Source organism: Vombatus ursinus, unplaced genomic scaffold (assembly GCF_900497805.2).
Source record: "Vombatus ursinus unplaced genomic scaffold, bare-nosed wombat genome assembly UNPS02006779.1, whole genome shotgun sequence".
NCBI lineage: Eukaryota > Metazoa > Chordata > Mammalia > Diprotodontia > Vombatidae > Vombatus > Vombatus ursinus.
This window is the reverse complement of record NW_020946557.1, coordinates 10,505,389-10,515,608: the sequence shown is the minus strand read 5'-3', so window position 1 is coordinate 10,515,608 and position 10,220 is coordinate 10,505,389. Positions and strand designations below refer to the sequence as shown.

Sequence of the window (10,220 nt, the reverse complement as noted above, 5' to 3'; positions counted from 1 at the left end):
CTCTTCCCCCACCCCCACTTGCTGCATTTCCACTACCCTTCTCTCCACTTCCCAAATGTCTTATATATGTTGTACTCTCTCATTAAAATATAAATTCCTTGAGAGCTAAAAGCTGTGATGCACTTATTATATATTTCAAAGCATTAGTTTATGGGGATATAGACAAAAAAGGAAGGAAGTATCTCTTCTCCTAAGGACCTTATATCCTTCTAGAGGATAAGAAATGACTTAGTATAGAAGGCAGCACGTTTGTTTTGTAAAATTTTTGAATTTCAGTGCGGGAGCCGCTGAGGAGGGCCTCAGGACATGTCTCGACCATACCTTCTCTGAGCCTTGGACAAGGTCGCCTCAGCCAGTGAAGAGGACCGCACGAGGCGCCGCCCCTTAACGGAGTCAGGTTCCCGAGTAGGCGGCCCTGGCCTCGGCCTGAGGCATGGCGGACTTCTCGCCCGCACTGTCCCTGCGGGAAGGTGGCCTCCGCGCGGCCAGGCAGCGGGCCCTGGCTCTGGCACCCTCGCCGCCTCCGCCATGCTCGCGATCGGGCTTGAAGTCCGAGGAGGTCGAGCTGTCACTGAGCCTGGCCCGCACTAAGACCCTCTCGTACTGAAGCACTGCCAGGGTGAGGATGCCCCTAGCAGCCGTCATCTGGGTGTGCACTGGGAACACGCTGCAGTGCATTGCACTCAAGTATGGAGTCACGATGGAGCAAATAAAAAGGGCCAATAAACTATTTACCAATGATTGCATTTTTATGAAGAAAATTCTGAATATCCCTATTACATCAGAAAAACCTTTATTCAATGGCCTTAATTCTCTTGAGTCTCCTGAAAACGAAACGGTGGGCAGCAGCCATCTTTCTCAAGAAGAAGAGATAGTGGAAGCCCAAGAAGAGGACTTTTCTCCTGTTCCTCAGGACTCTGATATCCAATCCATTCAGTCTGAAGAAGTGTCTGCCAAAGATTTTCTACAAAGACTAGATTTGCAGATCAAGCTGTCAACACAGGCAGGCAGAAAACTAAAAGATAGTAGAGATGATGATAATCCCTATGCAACATCCCTCTACCAGTTAAATAATTAATAGACCAGATTTTGAAGAAGAAACATTTGGATTTTAAAGAGGACAGCTGAAGATTCAGAAGGCTATCTTTCGGATTCCCACTGCAGATTTCTTAAAGTCACGCACTGGTATTTTCACGACTGTAACGGCACTGAAATCATTTGTCCTTTTCTGCCTTCTATAACTTGATATCCTCATTATGGCATGATAAGTAAACTTATATTCCTGAGCTCACTCTTTTGTAGGATGACGTGAGCTTTAGGCTGGCTTTTGTAAATACTTAAAATAAAGCATTAAAGACTTCTCGATTTAAAAAGTCATGGTAAAAAACGTAATTAATCTTTGGAAAATCTAATAGAGAATAATCACCCTTTTAGTGAGACTGAATTCACTGTGTGTTTATATTTGGTATGAAATATATAGATATATAGATAAATAGATACATATATTTAGGTATGTGTTATGTATGCTATATTATTATGAAGAAACAAATTCATTCCTCTATTTTGAAAAATAAACTGAACAAGTCTGAATGAGAAAATAAACTATGTTTACCTACTTTAAAGAAATGCGTTCCAAATTCTCTCCCTTCTTTTCTTTTCTCCTCCACTCCTTGGAAAAGCAAGCAATTTTATATAGGTTATACATGTGCAATCAGGCAAAACATATTTCCAAGCTATTCTTGTTGTGAAAGAAAACACAGAACAAAAAAAGCAAAAAAAAAAAAAAAGTAAAAAGTAAAAAGTAAAAGAGAAAGAAAAAGTAAAGTAAAAAAAGTAAAGAAAAAGTATACTTTGATCTGGATTCAGACTCCATCAGTTCTATCACTGGAGATGGATAACATTTTTCATCATAAGTCCTTCAGAATTGTTTTGGATCATTGCATTGCTGAGAGTAGCTAAAGTCATTCATAGCTGATACAATATTGCTGTTACTGCATACAATGTTCTCCTGGTTCTTTCATTTCACTTTGCATCAATTCATGTAAATCTTTCCATATTTTTCTGAGAGCACCCTGCTAGTCATTTCTCATAGCACAATAGTATTCCATACAATCATATGCAAGAAGTTGTTCAGCCATTCCCCAAAGGATGGACACCCCCTCAATTTCTCATTTTTTTAAAAGAGCTAATACATACATGCATACATACATATGTACATATGTACATATAGGTCATTTTTGTTTTTATCTCTTTGGGATAGAGACCTGGTAGTAGTATTGCTTGGTCAAAAGGTATTCAGAGTTTTATAGTCCTTTGGACATAGTTCCAATTTTTCTATAGAATGATTGAATCAGTATAAAAATTCACCATTAGGGTCTAAATTATCTCACATCGCCTCCAGTATTTGAAATTTTCCATTTCTGTCATGTTAGATTGTCTGATAGATATGAAGTGGTAGATCAGAATTGTTTTAATTTGCATTTTTCTAATCAATAGTGATTTAGAACATTTTTCACATGACATTTTAGATTTAGAACATTTTTTTCATATGATAACTTTGAATACTTTGTCTGAAAACTGCCTGTTCATATACTTTGACCATTTAACAAGTGAGGAATCGATCTTATTTCTATAAATTTGACTCAGTTCTCTACATATTTGAGAAATGAGATCTTTTACCAGAGAAACTTGCTGTAAAAACTTTTTTCATAGTTATGGTTCTAAACTATGTATTTCTCTCCATCCTATTTCCTCCCCAATTTCTCCTACTTCCTCTCTCTCTCCTTTTACCCTAACCATTCTGAAAAATGTTTTGTTTCTGACTTCTACCTCCTCCAATCTGCCCTCTTTTCTATCATCCCCCTTCTTTTATCCCCTTCCCCCTACTTTTCTGTAGAGTAAAATAGATTTCTATACACAGAGGAGTGTGTATGGCATTCCCTCTTTGAGGCAATTCCAATGAGAGTAAGGTTCATGCATTTCACACCCACCTCCCCTATTTTCCCTTCCCTTGTGAAAAGTCTTTCATGTCAGATAATTTAATCCATTTTACCTCTCCTTTTCTCCTTCCTCCAGTGGATTCTACTTTCTCACCACTTATTTTCATTTTTTTTAGATAATCATCCAATCATATTCAACTCACACCCATGCTCTCTGCCTATACATGCTACTATTTGCCATAATTTTGAGAGAGTTTTTTGGCATTACAAGTATCATTTTTCCATGTAGAAATGTAAACAGTTTAACCTTATTGAGCCCATCATGATGTTCTCTTTCCTGTTTACCTTTTTATGCTTCTCTTGAGTCTTGTATTTGAAAGTCAAATTTTTCATTCAGCTCTGGTCTTTTCATCAGGAATGCTTTTGGAAATCCTCTACTTCATTAAATATCCATTTTTCCCCTGAAGGAGTATACTCAGTTTTGTGGGATAGGTGATTCTTAGTTGTAATTGTAGCTGTTTTGAAATATCATATCCCAACCCCTCCCATTCTTTAATGTAAAAACTGCTCAATTTTTTTTGTTATCCTGACCATGGCTACACAATATTTGAATTGTTTCTTTTTAACTGTTTGCAATATTTTCTCTTTGACATGGGAGCTCTGGATTTGGCTATAATATTCCTGGAAGTTTTCATTTTGAGATCTCTTTCAGGAGACATGATCAGGTGATTCTTTCAATTTTTATTTTGCCCTCTGGTTTTAGAATATCAGGGCAGTTTTCCTTGATAATTTCTTTAAAGATGTTGTCTAGGCTCTTTTTGTGATCATGGCTTTCAAGTAGTCCAATAATTCTTAAAATATCTCCCTTTGATCTGTTTTCCAGTTCAGTTGGTTTTTTTTTTTCCAATGAAATGTTTTACATTTTCTTTTTTTCTTCTTTTGATTTTGTTTTATTCTTTCTTGATGTCTCATAAAGTCATTAGCTTCTACTTGCCCATTTCCAATTTTTAAGGAATTATTTTCTTCAATGAGCTTTTGTACCTCCTTTTCCATTTGGCCAATTCTATTTTTTAAAGTTTTTTTTTTTCTTTAGTGAATTTTTGTACCACTTTTTCTATTTGGCCAATTTTGCTTCTTAAGGAATTCTTCTCTTCAATGAACTTTTGTACCTCCTTTTCCATTTGTCAAATTCTGCTTCTCAAGGCATTCTTCTCTTCATTGGATTTTTGTGCCTCTTTTACCATTTGGCCTATTCTCTTATTTAAAAGGTTATTCAGTATTTTTGTGCCTCCTTTACCAAGCTTGTTGACCTTTTTTTCACTATTTTCTTGCATCTCTCTCATTTCTCTTCCCAATTTTTCCTCTACCTCTCATATTTAATTTTTAAAGTTTTTTTGAGCTCTTCCATAGACTGAGACCATGATTCAATTATCCGCAAGGCCTACTGCTGGATTGCTGGGGCATGACTTGTCCTGCACTGTGCTCCTCTCTCACCCCAGTGTAACACAACTTCCTTGTGAATCCTCTAAGTAGTCTTGGGCAAGGGAAATTATTTCAACCCATTCTTTTGTTGGTTCTGTCACTTGAGAAATTTTAAGACATTATTTAAAGTTATTTGGAGGAGTTGGGAAGAGAGCTCAAGCAAGTCCATGCCTTTTCTCAACCATCTTGGTTGTACCTGGAAGTTTTTCTTGATATATTTACCCATTTGCATCTTCTACTAAATACTTCTGGTCCTGCCTTTAGAGACAAAAGAAATTATATTCCCTCTTGCAAATGCCATAACTTCAGATGCTTGATGATGATATGTATCATGTCCCTTTTAAATCTTTTTCTCACAACTTAACATCTCCAATTCCATTAATTATTTCTTATATGACACAGACTTAAGGATCCACATCCTGTGTGCCTTCTGTTCAATGTTATCAAGCTTAAGCACCCAGAACATACAATCCTGTATATATGGTCTGTCTCAACACCTTACTCCTGGAAACTATATCTTTCTTAATGCAGGTGAAGTCTGAACTAATTTTCACAACTGCAATATCACATTGTTGATGAATATGGAACTTACAGTCCAACAAAAAACCCAGATTATCTTTAGACTGCTTTTTAATTATTCCTCCTCCATCCTATCTATGAAAGTATTTTTAAAGTCTAAGGTTAAGTCTTTATATTTGTTAATTTCATCCATTCAATGTCCTTTTCTCATCTTTATTACCTTCATCACAATGCTCTACCCATCATTTGGATCACAATTCTGTCCCCCAGCATATTTACTTAGCCTTGTATCACCTGCAAATGAGATAAAGACACCATCTATATAGTTGTTGATCTCATTGATAAAAATAAATAATAAGACAATGCCAAGCAAAAATCCCTAAGGGGTTTTACTGGCCAGTTGACATCCTGGCAAGTTAATTTTGATCTATTAATGACAATTCTTTGAGTCTGGCTATTTCAGAAAATTCAAAATCTACTTAATTATTTAATTGATCACATTTCTCCATTAAGAATACTATGGTAATTATCAAATTATTTGCTGAGTATTAGGTTCTGTAATATTTGCCTGATCTACCAGCTTTATAATCCTGTTCAAGAAAAAAAGGAAATAACTATGTGGAGAATGGATGGCTTAGGAAAGAGAGAAACTAGAGGCAAAGAGAAAAATTAACAGACTGTTAATAGAAATTCAAGTGGAAGCCATGAGAACTAGGGTAGTGGAGAGAAAGGAACAGGTGTGAAATATTGTGAAGATATAATCAATAGACAGTAATTGATTGAACATGAGTGAGAGAGTCAAAAATCAAGGCTGAATTTGGGGCACTGAACCACAGTAACTGAAAGTATGGTGATGTCATCAATAGAAATAGGAAATTTTGGAAAAAGGACCAATTTAGGAAAGAAGATAATGAGTTAATGAGTTGTATGAAGATAGCATGAGAGGCTTTTAGCAAATGTTTTCCAAAATTATGTGAAATTGTATCTATATTGCATTTGTATATATTTCTCAGTAGTCAATGGCCTTGTAATACTGTCAAAAACAAGAACGAAATTTTGTTTGACTCTTCTCTTTTTGAAGAGTCCATATTGAGTATTTCTTATCATTGCTTCCCTTTCTAAATCAAGTAATCAATAAGCTTTTATCACTAATTATAGATGATTGATAAGCATAGCTCAGAACATGCCACGTGCAGGACTAACTAGATATACCCTTGGTGCCCCAGAATATCAGATTATGCCACTATCAGTAGTATGTCCTGTGAGGGACTGTTTGATGCCAGCTACTGCCAGATGAGGGTTGTGCCAACATGGGACGGAAACTGGGTACCAGAAAGTAACTGGAGCTCTTGCTCCAGGGGCAGAGGCGGTGCTGGGCAGAGTTGTAGCGTACTGGGATGAGATCTGGGGTCAGAGAGGTAACCGGAGCTCACGCTCCCGAGACTGGAGCGGTGCTGGATGGAGCTGTGACAGGCTGGGGAGGAAGCGGGGTGCAGGGAAGTGGCCGGAGCCCGCGTTCCCTGGGCAAGGACTGTGCCGCTTGGAGGGGAATGGCAGAGAGCGAACTCTCTCTGTCTGGCCTCCTTCTTTGGGTACTATGCCGACCCCGGACACCTCCCCCCGGTATCTGGACCTGACTTCCTGAGTCATGTATGCTCCCTAGGTATAACACCGACCCCAGACACCTCCCCCCCCACCCCGTATCTGGACCCGACTTCCTGCATCACGTGTACTCTATGCACTAATCCCTCACGCCTCCTTCCAAATCTCTGGGACCCACTTCCTGTGCCACGTATGCTCCCTTTGTCTGGACACTAGCTGGACATCCCTTTTCTGATATTTGATCCTCGACGAGTCACTATGGGCGGGCTGAGGAGAAGGGATGAAGAAGGTACTAAAAAGCGCTGCGGGGGGTGGGGGGGTGGAGTCGGCTTTTGTTCCTGCCCGCGCATGTGCCTTCCTGCCTGGCCTTGCTGTGATGATTATTGAATAAAGTTCAGGTTTTTGCACCCCCCCAATCGGCTCGTTTCTGGTTTTACCCAGGTGGCCTCCGATGATATGGTGAGTATGACCCTGGTTGGCTGAATTGGTTGAATGAGTGTGCCCGGTTAGGACTGGCACAATGTCCATGTTGTCACAGATAACCAACACACTCATTCCAGCTGTACTGAATCAAGACCCCCAGGCATCTAAATACACCTATTAAAAACAGACATATATTATTGAACAAATTTTGAACAATTAACTGATTGTTAGACAAGTCACTTAGACTCCCTGGACCTAGTTTTCCTGGTTTTTAAAGTGAAGAGGTTGAGTGAAGTCATCACTAAATCCTTTAGTATTCTGAATTCTATGACTGATTGACCACGTGGGTCAGAGATACCTACCAGGAGGGGGCAGCGAAGACACATATTTATGGTCTCCAAACAACGCAACCCTGACCATTGAAGTTAGTGCAATAAAATTAGAAATATCTTTGTCCTGAACTTTGCTGTGAGTTATTCCTACTATTAGTCATGTTGACTCTAGTTCCTGTTCCTGTTTTCTGGATCTCACTTATCAAATAACTTCACCTTTCCTCCAGGTTCCTACTATGAGGCTTCTTTCATGTCTGGATTCCTTTTATCTAGCTCCTGCATATTTTCTTTCATTGGTTTTCCTCATTCTTACCCCAGATCAAGAGAAAGCTCTGGATGAGTTTTTAATTATGGGGTGTCTCTATAAGATCTGGCCCCCACAGCCCCATCAGTCAATATCATCTGAGCAGTCATACTTATATAGCCAGCTCTCCGCCCATACTCATTTATAACATTTGCAAACAAGAATGTAAATCATTTGAGAGCAAGAACTGTCTTCATTTTTCACTTTTATATTCCCAGCATCTACTACAATGCCTGGCACATAACAGACATAACAGATGTGTAATAAATGCTTGTTGATTTGAATTACCTTGAATAGGTGTTATTCAATTTAACTTAGCAGCAATCCCATTTTCTAAAAGGGTTAAGGGTTGCAGTTTATTCAGATATAAATTAGGTTCCAAATATCTCAAATCTATAGATTTATCTTTAACTTTTGGAAATAAAGTTCAAAGGACACAAAATAGTGTGTCAAATGAAAGTAATTATTTCCATGTAATGTGGCTTGGCAAGTCATGCAAATTATGGGAGTAGGCATATGAAAGAAGTCATAGCTGTATATATAATATACCTATATACTTTCTCTTCTGTTGTTTAAAAATGTCTCTAACAGAATTTCCTTGAAAAATCAGTGACCGTCATAGCAAACATGATTCATAAATTGTTGCAAAATTGTGAATTCAAGTTCTCCATAGGGAGTAAAAGGAATAAATGAAGGTTAACTATGGTTGCAAATATCATAAGATAAAAATAACAATAGATATGTTGAAAAAAGACTTAAACAAACAGCTTTCAAAAAGATAAATACAGATTATAAATAACCATATGCAAAATGGTCCAAAGAACTAGTAAGAAAAATTGAAATCAAAACTCTGCTATCTCTTTCATGTCCCATGTGTCAAATTGTCATGAATGGAAAACACAGAAATAAAAAATGTTGGATGGTCTGTAGAAGTCAGGTGCACTAATACACTATTGATGGAACTATGAATTGGCCAGTTAAGAGAGCTTAATTGGGAATTATTCAAGAAAAGTCACTAAACTGTCTATACCAAGTTATCTTATTATTAAGCATATATCTCAAGAAAGTATTAGACAATAAGATCCCCATGTACAACCAAATAGCAAAGTAAGCACTTTTTATTGCTAAAAACAAAAACAAGGGGGGCAAAACCAAGATGGAATAAAAAGAAGTGACTTGCTTGAGCTTTTCCCCAAACCCCTCCAAATACCTGTAAAAAATAACTCTAAATGATTCTAGAACAGCAGAATCCACAAAAAGACAGAATGAAACACATTTCCAGCACAAGAAAACATGGATGGTTGATTGGAAAAGTCTATTGCTTCAGGCTTTGAGAGGACTGTTTAGCATGGGCCAGGCAGGCAAACAGGCTCCAGGGAACCTGGAGCAGGCCTCAAGAGACTGAGTCATGGAAAGCTGTGGTGGTTTCCAGACTTCTCAACTCCTAAATGTCAAAGACAACTTAGAAAGTCAGTGGGAAAAGTCCATTGGATCTGGGTGACAGAGGAACATGGTCTGGCTCCAGCCCTAGCGCAGCTGTGGGGTGGTGGCTACAGAGGCAGTGGTTGCTTCTGGAGCTCTCAGCCCACAGCAAGTGGAGGGATCCAGTGACTGATCAGAGGGGGATTGCAAGGATCTCTTTGCTGGCACTGAGGTAGGATTCTATTGCTTTGTCTCTGCTTGGATCTGGATCACAGTCTTGGGTGGCAATCCTGGGGCAAGGAGGAATGCTGGCATGGCTGAGCTTGTGATGGTGTGGAGAGAATCCTCCTCACAGTTCAAAGGCAGAAAATAGTACTTGTGGTCACTCATAGACCAGAGCACAGACCAAGAAAGAGATAAACACTTCTCCTTTAATTATACCACCTTGGAAGAACTGAAAATTTACAGGTGCCTGGAAGGATCTCTGAAAATAGCTGCACAAAACACCTAAAGTTTGGGATAGTACACCTTTCACAATGGAAGCAGACCCCTACCTTACCAACGAGTTTAAAAGTCAAGTAATTGGCTGGGAACATGAACAAACAGCACAAAAAATGTCAGACCATACAGTCTTACTTCGGTGACAAAGAAGATCAAAACATACAATCAGAAGGAAAAAAAAGGTCAAAGCTCCTACATCCAAAGCCTCCAAGAAAAATATGAATTAGTTCCAGGCAATGGAAGAGCTCAAAAAGAATTTTGAGAACCAAGTAAGAAAAGTAGAGGAAAAACTGGGAAGATAAATGAGAGTGATGCAAGAAAATAATGAAAAATGAGTCAACAACTTGCTAAAGGAGACCCAAAAAAACTGAAGAAATTAACACCTTAAAAAAATAGGCAAATCCAAATGACAAAAGAGGTCCAAAAAGTCAATGAAGAGAAAAAATGCCTTAAAAAGCAGAATTGGACAAATGGAAAAGGAGGTCCAAAAGCTTACTGAAGAAAATAATTCTTTAAAAATTAGAATGTAGCAATTGGAAGCTAGTGACCTTATGAGAAATTAAGGCATTGTAAAAAAAACCAAAAGAATGAAAAAATAGAAAACAATGTGAAATATCTCATTGGAAAACAACTGACCTAGAAAATAGATCCAGGAGAGGTAATTTAAAAATTATTGGACTGTCTGATAGCCATGAT

The 10,220-nt window shown here is 38.2% G+C and overlaps 1 pseudogene; it reads left to right on the top strand.

Annotated features, from left to right (window-relative positions):
* Window positions 1–433: 433 nt before the first annotated feature.
* Window positions 434–6,585, top strand: LOC114033134 (annotated as a pseudogene).
* Window positions 6,586–10,220: the final 3,635 nt, after the last annotated feature.